Source organism: Peromyscus californicus, unplaced genomic scaffold (genome assembly GCF_007827085.1).
Source record: "Peromyscus californicus insignis strain IS unplaced genomic scaffold, ASM782708v3 Scaffold_4__1_contigs__length_199733344, whole genome shotgun sequence".
In the NCBI taxonomy this organism is placed as follows: domain Eukaryota; kingdom Metazoa; phylum Chordata; class Mammalia; order Rodentia; family Cricetidae; genus Peromyscus; species Peromyscus californicus.
Genome location: NW_026294562.1, coordinates 93,085,794 through 93,109,692, shown reverse-complemented (window position 1 = coordinate 93,109,692; position 23,899 = coordinate 93,085,794). Strand labels below are relative to the sequence as shown.

The window sequence follows — 23,899 nt, the reverse complement described above, 5'->3', positions numbered from 1 at the left end:
CTACTGAGAAACAACTCCATCAATGCTGGAAGCTACCAAGAAAGAAGCTGCTGTAAAAATCTGACTGAAAACCATCACTATCAGGACAGAACCACACAAAATGCTAACTCACAACCATTCTGCTGCTCTCATAGTCCACACTAACAATGTCATCTGGCCTTCCTGAATCAGCAGCACCTATAAATGCATTACAATTTTAAACTACAGCATTCTCTCACAATGAATCCTTACCATTTCTTGTATGGATTATAATTATAATGGCTTCCTATTTGCTCTCCTGGACTTCACCATCAACCCTTCCAAATTATTTTCCCCCAAACATCACTATTTGTAATTCATGCTATTCCAGTTAACTAATTTCTCATCATATTCAAAATAGGTAGGCTTCCTAATAATATGAACCTAATTCTCTTCTATGTTTAGAAGCTGTACATTCAAAATCCTGTTGACAGCTCCCCCAAACTGTCACTCATTCAGCTTTGAATATACTGTCCCTTTTATAAACTCTCCTCTTTACCCATCCCCTAGTTTCCTAACACCAAGTTAACTCTTAGAGATTTTAAGAGTCAATTCAAGTGTCAGCTTCTTTTAGAAATGTTTCCTGACACCTTGTGCCCTAAGGTTAAGGTTGTAACTTTCTTATGCTGCCATAATACCTTACTCAAAATCTGTAAGACAGGGAAAATTCAGTTGCATTATCTCCCACAAAACCTAGAAAGTTCTAAAGCATGGAGTGGGGGAGGGCAAGGGGATAACAAATAAAATGTCTATTCCTTCTTTAACATCACTGCATTTCAATTGTTAAAGTCTATAATTTACGATTTTCCTATCTTCCTATCAGATTTCCTCTAATGGAACTGCATAGATTGTACTATCCCTTAATACAGTGTCTAACTAGAGATAACAGTTTAAGAACTGTAGAAGAAAAATTAGCTCAGAATCAGAACATTTAAAGGTGTTAAAAAGTAGAGAAGCCAGGTGTGGTGGTGTACACCTTAATCCCAGCACTCAGGAGGCAGAGGCAGGCGGATCTCTGAGAGTTTAAGGCCAGCCTGGTCTACAGGGGAAGTTCCATGACAGGCTCCAAAGCTACACAGAGAAACCCTGTCTCAAAAAAAAAAAAAGGAAAAAAAGGTAGAAAAGAATACCAGATGCATTATCACTCAGAAGCCTAAGATAGGAGAGACTAGTAAATTCAAGGCCATATGAGCTATACACTACATTTGAGGCTAGTGTGGACTACAAGGCAAGAACAAGTCTTAAAAGATACATATTCAGTTCAGTTCCCAGCACCCATATTGGGCAACTTAACAACTGCATCTAGCTATAGGGGATTGGAACCCTCTTCTGGCATCCACAGGCACCTATACTTATGTGTGCATGCATACATACACATTAAAGAAATTTTAAAAATAACATACATATACATACATACATACATACAATTTAAAAATAACATACATATACATACGTACATATATGCACCACACTGTTAGATATTCATGATTTCTTGCCTTATTAAGTTTTCCTATGTTCCATTTCTCCCTCTTCTACATATTGCTACCAAAATAATAACATGCAAGCTTGAATGACAGCAAAACATAACAAAACAGAAAACTAGAACCAAAACATCGACTCTCTAAAATGTTAAGATTCACTGGTGGGCCTAATTTAAGGGTCACTGCACTTAACAAGTAAATTGAGAAAATAGTTAAATATGAAGAAGAGAGGAGAAAGTTTAAAAACAAACAAACAGAGTGTCCTTCTTTCCTTTCTGCTGAGTACCAGCTCCTTACAGTTGAAATGGGCAAGTTCATGAAACCCAGGAAAGTGGTGCTGGTCCTAGCTGGATGCTACTCCAGACGCAAAGCTGTCATCATGAAGAACATTGATGATGGCACCTCAGACCGCCCTTACAGCCATGCCCTGGTGGCTGGAATTGACCGCTATCCCCGAAAAGTGACAGCTGCCATTGGGCAAGAAGAAAATCGCCAAGAGGTCAAAGATCAAGTCCTTTGTGAAAGTTTATAACTACAATCACCTCATACCTACTAGGTACTCTGTAGACATCCCCTTGGACAAAACTGTTGTCAACAAGGATGCCTTTAGAGACCCAGCCCTGAAACGCAAGGCCAGGCGGGAGGCCAAGGTCAAGTTTAAGGAACGATACACGACAGGGAAGAACAAATGGTTTTTCCAGAAGCTTCGCTTTTAGGTATATTTTTGTTCCCATAATTTAAAAAAAAAAAAAAAAAAAAACAGTTTCAGGGAAGACCTATACAAAATTGCTGAGTTTTAAATTGAAAGAAAATAGTATCAGAAAATCAGATCCTTGGCAAGACAGAAAACGTAAGGAATGTCTGAGCACATACACTTTGTCATTTATTTATTAAACGTCTAGGACACGTGGGGCCCTTTAGGCAATGGATGGGTTTCATAATCTGTTTTATTCATTTGTGCTCTATGTTCAGGGATGTCTTTTTTATCACTGTTCCCATACATCCACATCCCCAGCCACAAATCACTTTACCTCTAAAATTGTATTTTAAAATCCTCATTATGAAACCAAAGCAAATAAAAAGCAGCTTAGGAGACATACAGTATTTATTAAATACTTTTATTTACTGAGTATAAAATCTAACAAAGTGTAATTCAGACATCAATTACCTTTTCTTCCTTCCAATTACTTAACAATCAATCCCAACTGTGTGACTATGTGGCAAGAAGGGGTGCCTACATGTGAATATACAGAGGTGTGTTTCCATGGACTCACATGCAGAGACCGAGGAGAACGCTGGGTATCTTCTAGCACTCTCCCCTTTAATGGCCTTAGACAGGGTCTCTTGCTGAACCTGACACTCACTCTTTTGGCTAATCTGGCTGGTTGGTGAGCTCCCAGAATCCCCCATCTCCTCTCACCCCATCTCCATCCTCAGTGCTGGGGTTACAGGCATCATCATGCCCAGCTTTTCACTTGGGTGCTGAGGATTCAAACTCAGATCTTCATGTTTGCAGAGCAAACTCTTACCCACTGAGCTGTCTCCTCCACCTGACTTTTAAGACAAAGTCTCACCTATAGCACAGGCTGTCCTCCAATCTGTAATTCCTCCATTTCAGCTTCCCTGAGTGCTGCAATTACACCACTACAATTGGCAAGTCCTGACATTTCTATTCCTAACTGTATCTTAAGTCTATTCACTTCTTCCAGTCTCTGTCTTCCACATTAGGTCAGATATCCAACATGTCTTGCCTGATTACTAGTCTTCCCCTTTCTCATCCAGCTTTTAGAACAAACTGGATCATAACACTATTATTTCTCAATTTTAAACTTTATGTTTTATTTATATATATAGGCCCATGCCTGTATATGTACACAGAGGCCAGAGAGGGTATGAGACACTCTGGAGCTGAAGTTATGGGCAGCTATGAGGTAGGTATATATATTCTGAAAGAGCAGCAAGTGCTCTTAATCATTGAGGTACCTCTCCAATCGCCCCAAACTCTCTTTTCTTGGCTTCATATTGCATTTTGAGTAAACTCCAAACTCCCTTACTGTAATCTGACCCTCACTTGCTCCACTGGAACATCTATCTATCCTGTTTATTCATGTGGCTGCTCCCTTCTAAGTATTCACATATCTGTATGTTCCATCTTTAGAGTGTCTGGCCTGAAGACTTTTTCAGTAACAGGTCTCTCTATAACCAATCAAAGCATGTGTCATAAACTGGAATCCTGGTGCTCTTGTTCTGTGTTGCTTTGCATTTGTCATTTGGTACCCTATAGTAAGACAGCTCTGTGAGAATAGTAATCATATTGGCATGGTTTACTAGGATGTCTAAGAGCCAATAGAACAATAATGGTGCTAAACAAAATTTTTATTTAACTGAAACCCCAAAGTGGGTTTTTCCAACATCTTAAATTGTGCTCTATTTAAAATAGTTTATGTGACTTAGTTTACCATGTTGGGGCAAGAAAGGTATGAAAAAATTGATTTGACAAATGCCTAGAGAGAATTTTTATTAAAAATAGAGAAAATAAAAACATTTCCATATGCAAACCTGTTACTTAGGATGAAAATGATGTTACTCAGAAAAGAATAAAAATTTTAAATTTAAATTAAAAAAACTAATCATTAGTAATCTTCCAAATAAACCAAATCAGGAACATATTTTAAGGCAAATCAATCTGTTCAACTGGAATCTCCAGCTCATCCCTGCTTGCCGGCCATTCCTCTCTCCAAACCCCGCCCTCTCAGAAAAACCGCCAGAAAGCCCAGTTCCTCATTCTTGGCGATGGCGGGCAGCTCCTCCCCTGAAGCTGTCAGCTGCCCAATCCCAACCTAAAGTGTTATAATTGGGCACAAACCCAGCTTGTGGTGGACATGTCATCACCCTCGTGCTTACAGGGTATTTAAGCTCCCTCCTTTAGATCGAAGCATGTGATTACCCCCCTCACCCCCCCCACCCCGCCCCTTCAGCTCCCAATCTCTGAGGGCTGCAAAGTCATCCCGGAGTTGCTCTGCCCAAATAAACCTGGTTTTTTACTTTTTCAGTTCAGCTTGATCTGGCTTGCTGTGTCAGCGGAGAAACCTATTATTGGGTTACAGAAAACCTATTACAATCCAAGAATATTATCAAGGCTAGGAATACAGCTCAGTGCAGAGTACTTGCTTAGCATATAGAATGCCCTGCATTTGATCCCTAGCACATAAAGTTTTTTTTAAAGGAGATATTATCAACAATATTTAATAAGTTCAATTAATAAAATAAAAACATCTCCACTTCATAAAAACACCCAAATGGAACATGAAATTATGCCATATAAATTGTTTATTAATAGATATCACATTTTGAAAACCCAATTTCCTATCAAAAAAGCAGTTAAGTAGTATAAATTTGTTCTTGAGAAAACAGTAAACATCTAAATCCAAAACAAAAGTACTCTCTGTTCCTAAAGATTAGTCACAGAAGCTGTACTTGTGCTACTATAAATAGAAATTTATTTCCTCCTAATAAGTATTCTATTTTTATTTCTTTTATTATCTCTGTGGGAGTTCTAGATGACAATGACTTTATTATTGGGCTAGAGCGAAAGAGAGCAAAAGAGAGAAGTGGGGAGGTGCTGGGTTCTTGCTTTCAGTTACCTAATTATATAAAAACATTCTTCAGAGGCTGGAAAGATGGCTCAGCATTTCCAAGTACCTGCTCTCTTGAGAGAACCTGAGTTTGGTTCCCAGTACTTATGGAGTTGGGGGGTTACAACCAACTGTAATTCCTACTCTAAGGGCTCAGACGCCCTCTCCTGGCCTCTGCAAGCCACATGTGGTACACAGAAAATAAAGAACTAAAAAAAAAAAAAAAATGTTTTCAGTTCATCCATCTTCTCATGAAAGTGTTTACACTGTGTGTAGATGATTTCTACCATCCCAAGGGAAACTATTTTACTACCTGCAGAAACGCTTCATCATTCTGGACTGAAATAGTTAGAGTAAATTAAAATATGATACCACTTACTAAGTTGGCAGATTTCAAACTGAATAATGCCAACAGCCAACTGGGATTTTAACAACAATAACAGAGGCTGGGGCACAGCTCAGTGGCAGAGCATGTGCTTTGCATAGCATATGAAACACCCTGGAATCAAACTCCAGGACCACATAAAAACTGCAGCAGCAACAAAACACTCATAAATCCTATTACTACAAACTTGACAAAATTTAAAGGGGCCAATTAGTAATATGTTTCAAAATCTTTTAAATACCCATACCTTTCAAACTAAGACTCTCAGGGCCGAAGAGAAACTTGAGTGACTAAGAGCACTGGCTGCTCTTGCAGGGGACCCAGGTTTGATTCTCTGCACCCACATGGCATTGCACAACCATCTGTAACTCCAGCTTCAAAGAATCTTATAGAGGCTGGAAAGAAACAATTCTTTCATTCGATTACAGTCAAACCTCCGTGAAATAACTAAATCCTGTTACTTCTACAATAGTATAAAGTCCTTCAAGAAGTCATTTCCTTTGTGCTTAGTTTCCTCTGATAGACAGTGATTCATTTCGTAATTTGTGCTAGTTTATTCATAGTCTCTCCAGCCCCAGAATGACCAAGAGAACAAAACTGTCATCCAGTTGTACAGGATCAGGAATGTCATCAATGGTATAGAATACTGAAAACATAAGTGGTCTACACAACTCCATTTTAAATTTTTTTTAATTTACTTCACTGTGGGTGTAGGTTTGTGTGTGTGTGCCTGCCTGAGTTTATGCTCATTGCAGGAGCCCACAGAGGCCAGAAGAGGGCATCATATCCCCTGGAACAGTAGCTACAGGTGACTGTAAGCCACCATGTGGGTGCTAGGTACTGAACCTGGGTCCTACGCAAGAACAAAAAGTGCTCTGAGCTGCAGTGACATCCTTTAAGCAAATATTTTCACCCAAGACGTTAACTATCTATGAAGATCTACTTTTACAATCTATTTTCAACTTTCAATTTAGTCTATCATGTTATTTCTTTCAATGTTTCATGCTGATACATGAATTTAACTCTTAAAATTTTGCTTACAAAATAGTAACCTTACATTTTTATCAACTCTCTCCATTTTGATCAAATCTATTTATGTGGTGATATATTATGCACCCTAATAAAATCTGCCTGAAGATCAGAGAACAGAACAAGCCACTAAATTAAACATAGAGGCCAGGTAGTGGTGGCACACACCTTTAATCCTAGCACTGGGAGGTAGAGATCCATCTGGATCTCTGCGAGTTCAAAGTCATCCTGGATTACATGAGATTGACTCAGTCTAGGAGAGAAACAGAGTCAGTGGTGGCACAGTACTTGGGAGTCACATGCCTTTAATCCCAGCACTTGAGATCCCATGTCTTTGCTTGGGAAGCATACACACCTTTAATCCCAGGAAGTGATGGCTGGGCAAAGAAAGGTAAAGCGTGAGGAAACAGGGACTAGAGGTTTTTTCAGGCTGAGGAGTCCTAGAGGTAAGGTGGTTGTGGCTTGTTCCTTTGTCTCTCTGATCTTTCAGGATATTCCCCAATACCAGGCTCTGGATTTTTTATTAAAAGACCTTTTAACATTCGTGTAACATATTTACATTTAAGTATTATGTTCCAACCACTGTTTAAGAGCTATTCTATCCCTGCACTTGAGTAATCCATCTCTCATAATCTTATCCTAGCAATTTGTAACTATAAAGTATCTACTTAATTTTCTTAATTAATTAATCTAATTAATTTTCTTAACCCCTAGGTATTTCTCTAGCCAAAATAAATTACAGGGGCTGAAGAGATGGCTCAGTGATTAAGATGAGGACCAAAATTTGGATCCCAGCATCCATTTCAGATGATTCACAACCAGCAACCCCAGGGGATCCGACACACTCTTCTGGCCTCCATGAACACTCACACACATATGGGGCACGTGCGCGCGCGCGCACACACACACACACACACACACACACACACACACACACACACACCTTTAAAATGAATAAATATATAAAAGTATGTACGTTGAAAAAATAATAATCAGTATGTCAGCCAACAAAACTAATCACTTATGATTTCTTTTCAAGTAAGAATTTGGGATTAGCTGCAGGGAAGGAAAATTAGTATTCAGCCTCAGCTTTCTAGCCAAAGCCAAAATCTTCCCAACCATCTCCCAACTAATGGACAAAGAACAGCTTCAGCATACTGCTGTGGTGATTTCTCCAATGGATTCCACAGTCTTTCCTACAGAGCATCATATTGAATTACCCAAGACTGTCAGGTCACATGATGCTTAACAGACTTGCCCTACTCTGCTTTATTCATAACAAATCCACACTCCTAATTCACCCCAGTGCTTTATTCTCCAAGGACCAATAAACCTGACATCCATTTACCATTATTTGTAAAGATCTAGATGTAAAATAATTCTAATACTTCTATATAAATATCTGTTTTTCCAATTCACATGCTCTCTTGGATTCTTCCTTAGGTACTCATGAGAAGAAATTTAGCAAATACCAGTATGATAGTATTTAAAAAAATAGATAAAGAAATTTTTTACTATTTTGAGATCTTCGTTGAGGTAACAGTTTTACTTTTCATTTTGATCCTGTAAACACAGCACTCTGAAACCAAATGTATTTTTTACCCCAGGGTATTTGACTAAGTATTTTTTTGTGATGGACTAATGTGTCCATCACAAAAAAATAAAGGAAGGAAGGAAGGAAGGAAGGAAGGAAGGAAGGAAGGAAGGAAGGAAGGAAGGAAGGAGAATAAATTTCTGAGTTGGTAGACATGCTAATTGTACTGATTCAATTCTTACAAAATGTATGTAAGATATAGATTATCAAAACCTATCAAGCTAGGCATGCCTATAATCCCAGCATCTGGGAGGCAGAGGCAGGCAGATAGATCTCTGAGTTCAAGGCCAGCCTGGTGTATAGAGGAATTTCAGGACAGCCAGGACTACACAAGGGATCTGATACCTGTCTTGAAAAACTAAAACAAACAAAAATAAATCATCACATTGTACCCCATGAATATGTACAATTACTTTGTATCCATTTTCAAAATTCTTGGGAATCAAAGTCCCCAATTTAAAAATTATGTCTTTATATTTAACTCAAACATCATCTGAAGGGAATCATCCTGTCCTTACAATGAAAAGGATGTACATATCAAAAATAGAAGGAACCACCCTGCTGTATTGGCTGAAAAAAAAAAATGTGTGGCTACAGGTCAGTAAAAGAAAGAATGATAGGATAATATCTTTTAAATGTCTCAGTCTAGACCAAAAACATAATTTTCTCTTACTTCATTGCTAAAATTGTCATGGGGAAACTCTACAAGAAGTTTGAGTTTGTATGTGAAAGGAGAAACAGGTCTGACTGACCTGGTAGTCTCGCCCACAATTACTTTCCTTACATAAATTAAAATAAATCTTGATCAACTTATTGGCTCTTTGCAAACAATTGTGAGCATCAGATTTTCCTGTTTTTCAAGAATATACCTATTATACTTCCTTTTCCAGGGGACAGCATTTTAAAACTCAGAACACTATCAGTAACTGAAAGTTCCATAAAGCCTACATCGCTATGGACTTGGCCGTTTTTGAAACCTGATAAGATATTCTCACATTGATAATCTAACATTTCTCTAGTTCTGCATGATTCTTCAGTAGCTACCATTGACTAGGCTCTTGGGCCCATTCTAGCCTAGAACCTTATTAATCTATGACAGAAAACCTGAATCACTGCTGCAGCTAGATATTCACTGTCCAAGATGAATATCAGCTTCCCTTTAAAATATAATGATCTTTATCTAACCAGAAAAAGTACAAAAAAATAAAAATTAAAATTAATAACAGCTGGGCACAGTGGCATATATCTTTAATCCCAAAAACAAGCAGACAGGCAACTGGGTCTCTGTGCATTCAAGGCCAGCCTGTCTACATAAGGAGACTCTGTCTCAAAATATAAAAAAATATAAAAAAAAAATTGAAAAATACTAAACATTGTGACTTGCATTTCTAATGCTGACAGTAATTTAGAATAACTTTCCAATTATGTAACAATTACAAAAGCTAGGCAAAAAGTTTAAATCTTCTGATTAATGGCATTCATGAGTCATCAAGACCCAAACCAAAAGAAAAACAAAAAACAAACAAAAACAAAAAACCAAAGCCCAGATATGGGAGGAATAAACAGCTCAGTGTTTTAAGCCACTTCTCCTCTAGACACTTGCTAATGCTGAAAATTCAGCTGAAGGCTTAGAAGCAGGGATTCTGATGGGCACAAAAGGATAAAAGAACTCAGTTGAACACGGGAAGAAGCCTATACCCACAAGGACTATTCCTTTGGAAGTCTAAAATAAATTGACCATCTCTATGATTACTGCCTGTGCTCAAATAGTCTTAGCACTTCAAACAGAGTAGGGTGATCAGAATCTCAGTGTTCTTGTCTTTTATTTCTCTGAAAATACTCAGCAGGTTTATTTTTTCAAGATTACTAACACATGAAGCTAGAGAGATGGCTCAGTGGTTAAAATCACATATCACTCTTGGAGGGGAGCCCCGTTCAGTTCCCTGCACCCCTGCCTGGTGGTTCACAACTCTAACTCTCTAGCTCCACAGGATTCAGCAACCTCTTCTGAACTCACACATGTGGGCACCCCTCACACATATACACATAATTAAAAATTTAAAAAAAATCTTTTTTAAAAGATTATTACAATGTAACTGATAAAAATAACTGCACACACTTAAAATGTAATTATATGAGTCCTGGTATAGCAATCATCACCATAATCAGTATTATAAACATATGTCTTTTTTTTGAGACAGGGTTTCTATGTATAGCCCTCACTGTCTTGGTACTCTCTATGTAGATCAAGCTGGCCTTGAACTCACAGAGATCTGCCTACCTCTGCCCTCCAAGTGCTAGGATTAAAGGTGTGCACCACTATACCCAGCAATATTATAAACATATTTCTTACCTAAACTCTCTTTTTTTCTTTATTTGTTTTTGTTTTGTTTGTTTGTTTGTTCGTTTGAGACAGGGTTTCTCTGTGTAGCCTTGGTTGTCTTGGAACTCACTTTGTAGACCAGGCTGGCCTCAAACTCATCAAGATCTGCCTGCCTCTGCCTTACAAGTGCTGAGATTAATGTTGGGTCTCATACATCTGGTTTGTCCCAAAGTTTTTTTAAATGCCTTTGTGATACTTGCCTCTTACTTGTTCCTACCTTACTACACCCCATTCCTAAGCATTTTCTAGACTGCTTTCTATAAATAAAGATTTATGTTTGGGGAATTTTATATTAATATACAACATCTATTTTTGAGGAAATATTGCTTCTATTATGCATATACAGGTACATTTCAATTTGTTGATGCATTTATTCACTGAAGGAAGACATGTGGGTTGTTTCCAGGTTTGGGCTATTACAAATAAAGCTACTAAGAACATTCTCATACGAGTCTATGCATGGACATATAGCATGGTATTTTTTCCATATTTTTTCTTTTTTGTGGTGCTGGAGATAAAACATTGGACCTACTTATGTTAAGCAAACACTACCACTGAGCTACACCCTCAGCTCTATTTTCAATGTGTCTGATAATAGTGTTATCAATACCTAAAATACAAGAATAAAATGTTGAAATTAAAATAGACAAATAGGCAGATATTAACCAAAATAAAAGTGTATACCTCTATTCACTTCAAGTAGGTTTTCTAGTAAAATGCATTAACAAAAGAGACACTTCACAATAATAAAAAGTTTAACTTCCACATGAAGATGTGACCATTTACTGCCTATTGGCGGCCTTAAAATATCACAAACCAAAATTGAGAAAGAAATAAAACTTGTATAAATATGTATTATATGTACATATCTGTGTGCTATGGCAAAAATAGAAGTTATTTTAAACCTGAACTCATGCTGTGGCTTATTCCTGAATGTGAAGGTACTGAGAGGGAGTAGACCATCTAGTGGTAACTTCAGTCATGATGACTTCATTAATGAATTTATGTCACCAAAGCTGGTTACTGGCTACCTCAGTAATGAGTTATTATAAAGCAAGTTTAACTTTCTCTTGGCTCCTCTCCAGTTCTTGACCTTTCTTTAACACAGATTCACTTCCCTATCACTTCTCACACGGATCTGAAGCAGCATGAGACTCCAGCCAAAATTGAAGGAGATGTGGCTCCTATTCTTAGACTTTCATTGAATACATGAATGAAATTCTCAAGAGTAAAGTAAAATATATACAATGAAATTTTAAGTTTTAACTATGGGATTGGTGACATAACATCAAGCAAAAAGTATTCGCATCATGGAAAGAAAAGGCAAAGAAAAGGGGCGAAAGCTTATTTAAAGAAATGACTGACCTGGGCATGGTGGCATATACCTTAATCCCAGCCCTTACGAAGCAGAGGCAGGAGGATTTCTGTGAGTTTGAGGCCAGCTTGGTCTACAGAGTGAGTTCCAGGCCAACAAGGGTTACATAGTAAGACCCTGTCTAAAAAAACAAAACAAAGACAGAAATGTTATAAAATACAGGGAGAAAAGTGTACATTCTGATCCATGAAGCCGATGATTTCAAATCAGTAGAACCTAACAGGTCTACACCAAAACACACTGTAGGGCTGCCGAGATATCTGAGAAGATATAAGTGTGACACACGATCCTGGTGACCTAAGTTAAATCTCCCAAACTCACATAAAGGTGGAAGGAGAGAAACAACTCCATAAGGTTGTCCTCTGACTTACACACACACACACTGGGCACCTATGCCCAGGCACATCATACACACAATGATAAATTTTAAAATTATTTTAAGAAACACATTGTATGTAAGAGAGAGAGAAATACACAGTGAATGTCTCAGCAGAAACTATGTAGGCAAACTAACAGCAAGATACATTCAAAGTACCAAAGACGCTGTGTGTGGTGGCTCACGCCTTTTAATCCCAGCACTCAGGATGCAGAAGCAGGTTGATTTCTGTGAGTTCCAGGCCAGCCTGGTCTACAGGACAACCAGGGTTACATAGAGAGACTACTCTGTCTCAAAAAACAAACAACAAAAACCAAAGTGTCAAAGAAAATGATTGCCAATGGTAAATACTATACTTGACTTTCTTTAAAAAATGAAGATAAGGACTTCACTAAGACAAAGACTGGGGCAGTTTATCACTACTACAACTGACTTATGAGAAGAAATATTAAAAGAAGTTCTTCAAGTTGTAAAGATGCTTAGGATCAATGGAAAAGCATATCAAAGTATAGCTCTCATTATTAAAGACAAATACATAAATAAATACAGAATAACTAACATTGTCATTGTGGTCATAAATCATTTTCAACCCTACATAAAAGTTAAAAGACCAAAATGTTAAAAACAACTAAATAAACTATAGGCAAAAAAAAAAAATCTGCTGACAAGCAATAAAGACTTCTGTTACCAATAACATCAAGTTGTGACAGGCAGAGTACAAGTGTACTTTGTATATAACTGAATATTTTATCTCAAAATAAACTGTAATGATTAAATTTGTGCAAGATTCATAATAAACACAAAGAAAACCTATACAGTATAGAGGGAAAAAAGGCTAACAGAAAATGTACATCACCACATACGACCATCAAATCACAAATAAGACACGAAGAAAGGGCAAAAATAAAAGGAACTACAAAACAGGCATAACAATGGCAATAGTCCTTACCTACTGTGACACCTAATCTTGGCTGTCAACTTGACTATATCTAAACTACTGTCAACTAAAGCCCAGGTGCCTGGCACTACTGTGAGAGATTCTCCTGATTAGACTATTTGAAACTGGAAAATCTACCCTAAACCTGGGCTACATTTTCTGGTGGCAGCCTACACAAATGGATATGAAAGGAAACTCTTTTTGTCTGCTTGCCCTTACTCTGTAAGCCATCTAATGTCTGCCTCACAACAGAAAGACAGATAGTCTTGTAGCTGTCCTTGAGGCTGACGTCTCAGTAGTCTCAATCAGGCACTGGATTCTTGAAGAGCTGCTGATCCTCAGCCTATGCCGAAATCCTGAAGAAGTAGGTTCTATTACCCATGAAAGAATGTCTCAGGAGCAGGACAGATGAACTTTCCTTTTGTGAGTGTCATGCTGGGAATCTGGAGCCTTGTGCATACCTTGTGTATAAACTATATACACACACACACACACACACACACACACACACACACACACACACACATATAAACTACAATAAACTCAGTATAATTCAACACCTCATTGGTTTTATTTTGAAGTCCTAACACTAATTTTATCAGACCTTTAAATGTATAAATGAGTAAGTATGTAACAATTTTGAATTATTTAACTTACATAAAATTTGTCAGAAAAAAATGTGATCTATCACTTAATCACTGAACACAAAGATCTATTTTGGTAGTCTTACTTTATTTTAACATTGGTTTAGTTTCACAACTATAATTATTTTACATGTATGATGAGATTCTTTTTCCAAAATAAGCCATAATCATCTCTTTTGAGTATAGAGGGACAGGATGCAATACAAGAAATGCTCTGAAACCAGGCTACAGGGCATTTTATATTTTCAAGGGAAATTTTTAAGTTGGAAAAAAAGGGGTTGAAGGAAGATAATTGGGGAACTTTGATAGATAATAAAAATAATTTCACAGTTTCTCAAAAAATGGAAAATAGAGCTGAGGATATAACTTTGGAGAAGATCACTTGCCTGGAACACAGGAAACCCTGGCTCAAACCCTGGCAATGCAAAAAAACCAACAAAAATAAATATAAATAGACTCACTAATTCCACCACTGAGTATATATCCAAGGAAATGAAGAGAATCTCAAAAACCATCTACACTCTCATTTTCACTGCAGCCATATTCACAATATCACAATAGGTGATAACAAATAGATAAAGAAATGAGAGGGGTGGGAGAGGTGGGTTGGAATTGCATTTGGCCTTAAAAAAGAAGGAAGTCCGCATGTGCAACAATGTATATCAACCTGGTAGATATGTTAAATGAAATAAGCCAGGCACAGCAAGAAGAGTATCATAAACTTACTCATACATGGAATCTAAAATGAGTGATCTCACAGAATCAGAGAATAAAAGGATGATTAATGAAGACTAGGAAGTAGGAGTATGAGGAGATGTTGGTCAAATGATAGAAGTTCAACAAATTCACTGTATATCATGTCTTCTTGAGTTAAAAACAATGTAATATGTTGTATATTTGAAAACTGCTTTATTGTTGATTTTGGCTGTATGATCTAACATGTTCACTTAAAAATGTGCATTAATTAAAGTATACATAGAACATTTGATTTTCAATTAAATATTTTGACATATTCATTCTAGTAAACTATGAAAAGTCAATTATCTTGAAACACTTTTAAGTCAGAGATGTTTGTGTTAAAGCTAGCAAAACGAAGTTTTTCTTTTTTAACACCAAGAAAACTGCTTTAAAAAAAGTGGCCAGATGTAGCAGTGCATGCCTGTAATCCCGACATTGGGAATGATGAAGCAAGCAGGATAGATCATTTTACATAAAAAGTTCAAGACCAGCCTAGATCACATACATAAATCCTACCAAAAAAAAGGCCACGCCTTTAATTCCAGCACTTGGGAGGCACAGGCAGGCAAATCTCTGAGTTTGAGGCCAGCCTGGTCTACAGGACAGCCAGGGACACACAGGGAAACCCTGTGTCAAAAAAACAAAGAAAGTAGAATGACTATTGGGAGTGGGTGTGATCCTTTCTGAAGCCTGCTCCACAGAAAAGAATTATTTCTGATACTGTAAACCTAGTCAAAAGCGCATGGAAAAAGTCACAGGCTCTACAGGACAACCCATTAATGTTGTTTTGCTAAATGGACATGGTATCAAACTGTCTTCTAAATATCTGTGTCTAAATCCATAGACTAGTGCAACGCTCAGCCTCAGCATAGTAACTTTTTACAATGGGCAGCTGTTAGTGCACAGACTTACAACTGTTCCAAGTACAGAGAATAGGGGAATGTCCAGTGCTTGATCCTAAAAAGTACATCTAAATCACCTCTTCCAAGTCTCAGGGAACATCAGGGAAGGGGCCAGAAAGGACTTAAGAGACAGCAGCTGGAGAGGAGTGCTTTGGGATGTCTTTCTGTATGCTATGAATATGTGTTGCTCTCATTGGTTGATAAATAAAGCTGTTTGGCCAATGGTGAGGCAGAATAAGGTTAGGTGGTACACTCAAACTGAAGATGGAGATGAAGAAGGGTGGAGTCAGGAGAGATGCCAGCCCATCGCCCAAGGGACAACAAGATGATGCCACCAGACCAGTAATGCCACGGCCACATGGCAACATATAGATGAACAGAAATGGGTTAATTTACATGAAAGAACTAGCTAGCAAGAAGCCTGAGCCATAGGCCATATAGTTTGTAGTTAATATAAGCTTCTGTGTGTTTACTTGGGACCAAGTGGCTGTGAGACTGGGCGGGACACAGGAAAACTCCATCTACAGAGGAGTGCTGTGAAACACTGTCTTCTGACATGACACAGCCATATATATACTCAGAAATTCAATGTAGCTGTGCTTACTTGCACAAGACTGAACCTATCATCATTCAGCATGCACTGAGAAGAGGCTCCTGAAGTCTCTTTACCCTCACTGAGGGACAATGGGCCATTAACTGTCACTGGGGAAAGGTGTCATTTTCTTCAGTGAAGTCATTTATCACTTGCCTACATTCTAGTAAATAACTCTAACTCATGTTCATGCAAGTGACCATAATCAAACTCAGTGGGTCAAAAAAGAGAAAAGACATCAAAATGGGAAGAGGCTTATTGGAAAGAAAGATTCAGAGGAAGTGCAGAGATAAGAGAAGGTAATGGAAGGGATAAAATACCCAAAATTTGGTATGTATATACATAAAATTATCAAAGAAAATTTTCAATGAAATTTTTAAGATTTATTTTATTTTTAAGAGAGGGGTGTGTGTGTGTGTGTGTGTGTGTGTGTGTGTGTGTGTGTGTGTGTGTGTGTGTGTAGGTTTGGGTACATGTGTACAAGTACCCAACGAGGCCAAAGGCATTGGATCCCCTAGAACAGAGTTACAGGAGGCAGTAAGCCACTGACATGGGTCCTGGGAATCAAACTCAGGTCCTTTGAAAGAAAAGAATGCATTCTTAACTCCTGAGTCATCTGTCCAGTCCTTTAAATAAAAATTTATAAACCATTGAAATAGCAGATTTTGTGTTCTATCAAAAAAAAGATAGGTGAAGAAATACATATGTTAAGAATCTTGATTTAGCAATTCTACAATATAAACACATTTCAAAATATATTGTACTCAATAAATTTAATTTTTATTTATTTATTCTTTATGTCCTTCACATTATGCTTTCTGATCCCACCCTCTTCTCCCATCTCCCAATAAAATAAAATAAAATTTAAGAGCAAAAAAAAGGAAGAAGAGGAAAATCTCATCATGGAAGCTGCAGTGTGACACAGTGAGTCATGCAGTAAACCCCTTTATCCATACATTTTTACATGCTGGCATTTATCACAAAGAATCATTGGTCTCCGGTCTCTGTTATACCATCATGCTGAGCCCTCACTGGAGCTCTTCCTGGATATCCCTTTGCTGCCCTGTGTTGTAGAGATCCTGCAGCCCTGGGTCCACAGGACTGACCTCTGCCCCTTTCAATGCTCCAGCAGATCACAGATGGGGTGGATGGTAGGGTGAGCCAGCACATGACCCTGGTTCTGGGCCTAGGTCATTGCAAGATTGGTCAGTCCACCAGCTCTCCCCTATCTTCACCACCAGGATGAGCTCTCCAACCATCACCCTGGCCAGTTCACCCCTGCAACCATGAGCAAGGAACAGGGCCAGTTCTCCTGCTTTCATGTCCTCAAGTTCTCCTACATCTACATCTTCAGGGCAGGCTCTGTGTTGCCCAGGAGAGATGTAGGGGCCACTTTCCCAAGTGCTGCAGCTGATGAGGGGCAGGACCAGCTCTTCCGCTCTTATGAACTCAGGGCCAGCTCTTCTGCCTGCCTCAGGTGATGATAGGGGGAAAGGCATTTCTCCCTCCCTCACCCATGCTGCCACATGACAGATGAGTAGTGGGGACAGCTCTCCCATGCACACATCCACACCTCCAACAACAGAATTGGCTCTACTGTACTACACAGGCGAGGTGCAGGACATGCTCTCCTGCTCTTATGACCTCAGGGCCAGCTCTCCCACCTGCCTCAGGCATTGATGGGGTGGGGGTGAAGGGACACAAGGACATCTCGCCCCCACCCATCCCATGTAGCCACAAGACAGATGAATAATGGAGACAGTTCTCCCATGTCACAATTTCGGGGCTGGCTCACCTACACCTCTGCCAACAGCTCTATTGTGCTGACCTGGGGAGGTATTGCTCTCCTGAGTGCTGCAGCTGGTGAGGGGTTGGGTCAGGACCCCCACCTGATGCAGGTGGCAAGGGGCGAGGGGCGGAGGGAATCTTTCCCTCACCCATGCCACCACATGGCACACGGGAGGGGCGTGACCTGCTCTCCCATTCTCAGGCCCTCAGGGCCAGTTCGCCCATGTCCCTGCAAACAGGGTCAGCTCTGTTGTGCTGCCCAAGCACCTGAGTGCTTCAGCTGATGAGGGGCAGGACCAGTTCTCCCTAGTGTAACTGTCAGTGAGGGGCGGGATCAACTCTGTACAGCCCTATCCCCTTTCCCTTTGGTGGTATCAGGAGCCACAGACATCAACAGAGACTGTGGCTACAACAGGGCCATGAACCCAGGCATGGACCCCAGCAGAAGCCCAGGCCCAGACATCACATGGCCCTGTGTGGCAATGAAGCCACCCATCTCAGCCCACTCCTCATCTCTTTCAGCTCTTCAGATATGCCTCTGTCCAGAGACATGAGCCATTCTGTCTCTCTCCCATACCACTCCATACATTTGCTCACCACAGCAGTGCCCATCTGCTTGGAGCCTCAAGGTGCCAAGTGGGCCAGTGTTTTCTTCTCAGAGTCTGGGGCAAAACACCCCAAGCCTATGTGTAAGTCTCCTTGTCCTGCTTAGAGTGTCATGGCCCTGGGCAGGACCATGCTTCCTCATCACAAAGAGATCCTAATAGTGCCCAACCACTTGGAGCCAGCTCCTGGTTGGTGTGGAGGTGCTGCTGGAGTCCTTTTGAAAGCTTGGGCTAGAGAGCCCAGGCTGCAATCCATTGAGTTCCACTGGCCCCAGCCACATGGCTTGTGGTGGGGGTGTTGCTAGAACCCTCTTGCAAGCCCCAATAAAGTTAATTTTTACGTGTCAATTAAAAATGAATTTAAAAAGAAAACGAAATCTTTCCAGCTCTTAGAGGAAATGGTTATAAATATTTGAAATATAAACATTTGAGAAAAACCACAAACACATGGTCACAAAAACAAGCCTGTTAAAATTCATTTGTGAAGACATATCCTCCAGACATCCCTTTCTCATAAACTTAGCAACACAGGGCACTATCAAGTTTTCCTATCACAGCTGCATCAATATGTTAGCATTTGCACAGATTGACTACATGTTTTCTCTCATTTTTTCAGATTTACTGCCATCCCTGCCTATTTCTGGATGCTTATAATAATGATACATGGTATATCTTTACTGGACCCAATCTAACTAATTCAAATTACAGAATAAAAAATGTGGGCCGGGCGGTGGTGGCACACGCCTTTAATCCCAGCACTTGGGAGGCAGAGCCAGGCGGATCTCTGTGAGTTGGAGGCCAGCCTGGGCTACCAAGTGAGTTCCAGGAAAGGCGCAAAGCTACACAGAGAAACCCTGTCTCTAAAAACCAAAAAAAAAAAAAAAATGTGACCCACAAATTAAGATCATAATACATAGCTAATGGATGACAAAGTTGAAAATACAGGTCTCTTTACTCCAACTATGAGGCAATTATATAAAAACAAAAAAGAAACACTTTAGTCATTCTCAGGTCAACAATGCCACAAGCAAAGTCCCTGCTAGTCCCACTTGCCCATTTAGTTGGCCCAATCTTGTCAATTAAGTGAATTTTTTAGATTAAAGAATATGTAATATTAAAGTTCTTTCCCAATGCCAAGACCCATATGTACAGTTATCTGCTACTTTATAAAAAAAATTGACAGTTGGTGATGTAGCTCACTGTTAGAACACTTGCCTAGGAGATACATAGCCCTAGGTTCCAGTCTGCCCACTCCCCACCCAAAAAATCGAAGAATATGTAAAGTAGTGTCATGGTCTCCAAGACCAAGTGTCACTGAATAGGAAAACTGGTCAGGATAAAAGAAATCTGGTCTCCCAATAGAACACTTAGCTGTCACTTGCCATAGGTTCAGTTTCCTGACTGTGGTCATGTTTCACTCTCTAACGTAACTACTGTCTCTGCTACATGGCTCTACTGTTCTGCAGTGTCAGCTGACTGCCTTCTCTGCTGTCTGGCATTCAACTTCTCTAAAGAAGATGATCAAACAAAGTTAACTCATCATTTTGTAAGTGTTCGTGAATCAGGCCAATTTAAAAGCAACTGGCTTACTTACACATCATTGACGGCAGTTCCTATCCTGGTCCTGTGACTAAGTAGAAAGGACTTGTAAAAAGTATAACAAAGGACTGGGGGCAAAACTTACCAGGTAATGTGCTTCTCTTAAAAGTACCAGGATCAGCATAGCATGTGAGATGCCCCTTTTATGCCAACCCTTGGGAGGCAGAAGCAGGCAGGTTTCTGAGTTTGAGGCCAGCCTGGTCTATATAGTGAGATCCAGGTCAGCAAGGGATATATAGTAAGAGCCTGTCTAAAAGACAAAACAGGGCCTGAGATCAATCCCTAGAACCTGTATTACTTTTTTTAAAAAGCCAGGCATAGTGGCATGCATTTATAATCCAGTACTGAGGAGGCAAAGAAAGAAGCCTGGGTTTCACTGGCCAGCCAGTACAGCCTTCTTGGCATGTTCCAAGGCCACAGAGAGAATGTTTATAAATAAAGAAATAAAGAGATAAAGAAATGAAAGAAGGAAGGAAGGAAGGAAGGAAGGAAGGAAGGAGAAAGGAAGGAAGAAAGGAAGGAAGGAAGGAAGGAAGGAAGGAAGGAAGGAAGGAAGCAAGCAAGCAAGCAAGCAAGCAAGCAAGCAAGCAAGCAAGCCTGGGTGTGGTAATGGCAGGAGAATCTCTAAGTTTGAGGCCAGTCTGGTCTATAGAGCAAGTTCCAGGACAACCAGGACTACACAGAAACCCTGTCTCGAAAAATCAAAAAGGAAAGCAGCACATGAGGAATGGACAGAGAATAATAAAAGGGCTTAACAATGGATCCAAGTTCTTCCAACTGCATTTTTCAGAGATGGGCTATGGTTGTAGCTCCATCTCAGACAGTTTATCCATACACTTATTTGTTTTATAAATCAAATATCATTAGATAAACGGCTTAAAAGCCTGGCTCACTCTCTCCAGAGCATAATCTCTTATTGTCATCCCATACCCTTAAACTCGAATGAAGCAAATCTCAAGCAATAAACTCATTTCGTATCATCTCCCTTAAATTCTGATGCTGGGTGTAGAAAACATTTAAGGAAAGGGATGAAGGGTGATAGCATACATCAACATTAAAGTGCAAAGGTGCAAAGGAAGCCAGGCATGGCGATGCATGCCTTTAATTCCAGCACTTAGAAGGTGGGCAGGGCTCTATGAGCTGGAGGTCAGCTGCCTGTCTACATAGCAAGTTCCAGGCAAGCCAGGGCTACATAGTTAAACCCTGCCTCAAAAATAAATTAAAAATAAAGTGGAAGAGTGCTGTGATATATCTTTCTGTATGGTGTGAATATATGTGGCTCCCACTGGATAATAAATAAAGCTGCATTGGCCTATGGCAGGGCAGGATAAGGTTAGGCGGTATTTTCAAACGAAGAAGGGTGGAGCTGGAGGAGACACCAAGCCACTGTCCAAGGAGCAAATTGTAATGGAACACAGGTAAAGCCACAGAATACATGGTGATACATAGATTAATAGTAAGAGTTAAGTTATACAAGCTCGCTAGCAAGAAGCAAGAAGCCATAGGCCATACAGTTTGTAATTAATATTAAGCCTCTGAGTGATCATTTTATAAGCAGCTGTGGGACCACAGGGCCTGGTGAGACCAGAGAAACTTACAGCTATAATGGGCACCCAATGTGGGGCATTGATCCACATAGACCTGAAACACACAGAAACAGGCAAGAGCAGCTTCCTAGTTCATGTCTCTCATGTGGGCCATGACACAGATGCTGCAGCATTCAAGCTTGAGCATAGAATGGCAGATTCCCGCCAAGATACACAGAGGCATCTCCAAGCCCTGCAGCATACTGCATGGTGGATTTAGCTTTTGCTAATACAGACCCAAAAAAAAAAAGTTTCTGGGATACATACTGCTTGATAGAAGCATAAACCCACTGCTTCTCAGAGCTGGTGGTGAGTATAGCTCCCAGAGCTGGCGGTAAACATACCTCCACCATGTTGAAAAGCTGAGAGGGGTGGAGCCAGCAGCCACTTTTGTCCTAACCACACCATAGCAGTTTAAAATCTCTCCTGGTCAAAAAATGATTACAGATACACAATAAGACATATTCAGATACATAGGCTTTGAGAGAGAAAGGAGAAAGAATATAGTCATAAAAATAAAATAAAATCTTAAAAAAATAAAATAATATATAAAAATATAATAAGCCACATAAAGATAAAAATTACACAGAGTCTGGATTATAATGTCTTGAGGATTTTTAACTGGAGAGAGACATTCAGTTTTAAAGGCTACTGAGTTAAACTAATAATATATTTTAAAGGTATCTTGACTTCAAAATTTGGGTCTAAGGATATGTTGCTTTGGAAAGGAGGCTCTGCTTTTGTTTCCACAGGAAGCTAGAGGCTGTGGATTTGTTCCAGGTTAAGATGGATCAGATTTGATCAAGTGAGACCTCCTGAACCTTGACAGATGATATCTATCAACAAAGATTATAGCCGGTCTTCCCAGGACTTGGGCATTATCTTGAATTTTCTCAGGATCCCCATAAGATTAACAGCACCCCCAATCAGTAGGAAGTTACCTGGAACAGTACGCCCATATTCCCCAAAAATGGATTATGGATGTTTGTCTTTGTTTAGGGGGTTGGTTACAAATTGTTATTGGTCATAGTCAATCTCTTTCTAAAAGAAGAAAGAGGAATATGATATAAAAATTATGATATAGAAATAATAGGACAAAAGGTTAGATTATTGAATCTACTTTAATCCAAAAAGCAACATTTAATCTCAAAATATTTTACTTTGGTATGGATTTCAGTTTATTGATACAAATTTAAAGTTAATTTTGTTTACTGTATATATATTTCTACTCTCGTTTAAGGTATTATGTTCATGCAACTCATTTAAAATTGTAATATATAATTAAGAAATACAGATTAATAATTAGTCATCTATGATAATCACACTTTTAGTCATGTTAATTGGTTTTGTAGATATGCAGAGATATATTTCGGATAGATAGGTAGTCTTCAAACACTTCAAAGACCTACAGAATACGGCATTTAAAATGTTTTAAGAACTTATACTTTTCTGGACAGTGAGATACATATGCTCCTGACAGCACCAATTACTTCAAAGAGGATGATGGGCATCAAAGAAACTCATTATGGAGTTTGCTTTCTTTATGGCAAAAGTAAGCCACTGGGGGGAAAAAATGTCCTTGCCTCAACTTGACAGGATGCTGTATAAACTGGACATGTAGAACCCATAGGAAGGTGACTGCTGAACTTTGCAAGGCGAGATGGTCCTTCAGGTTCCTGTTTCACAGAAGAAATTCTACAGGATACAGGGAAAAATGACTGAAGAACTTTTCAGAACGGGTGTAACAGTCCTTAAAATTTCCTGCTTCACTGAAAGCTATGCCAGAAACTCTAGGCCTGTAAGCTAAAGATAGATGCCCCAACATTACAGAGAAACTTTGGATAACTGTCCAGACAGCCAGATGTCTCTGTCATTTCTAGAATTATGGAAGTTGCTTGCAATGCACTTCCCATTTACTCAGATAATATTATATCCTTCTGGGATCTTTGATGGAGTTAAAAACTAGATGTTATAGTTTTTCTTAGTCATGATAAAAGATAAATTAGATATGAAACTTTAGACTCACAAAAACAAGATAGATGATAGAACATTTTCTTTAATTTTGCCAAATACAAATAGATATTGTAACTGTAATTCTTGCTTGATAACTTTTTTTTATATAATTTTACTATGTTAAAATTAAAACCTTCCTTTTTGATTAGACAGAAAAGGGGAAATGCTGTGGGATGTCTTTCTGTATGATGTGAATATATGTGGCTCCCATTGGATAAT

At 39.1% G+C, this 23,899-nt stretch overlaps 1 protein-coding gene and 1 pseudogene across 4 annotated transcripts in view; one reads left to right on the top strand and one right to left on the bottom strand.

The window, feature by feature from the left end:
• Sbf2 (SET binding factor 2) overlaps positions 1-23,899 on the bottom strand; it is a 359,732-nt gene that overhangs the window by 312,244 nt on the left and 23,589 nt on the right. The gene's annotated exons all lie outside the window — the stretch shown is intronic.
• Positions 1,804-2,238, top strand: LOC128094623 (60S ribosomal protein L27-like; annotated as a pseudogene).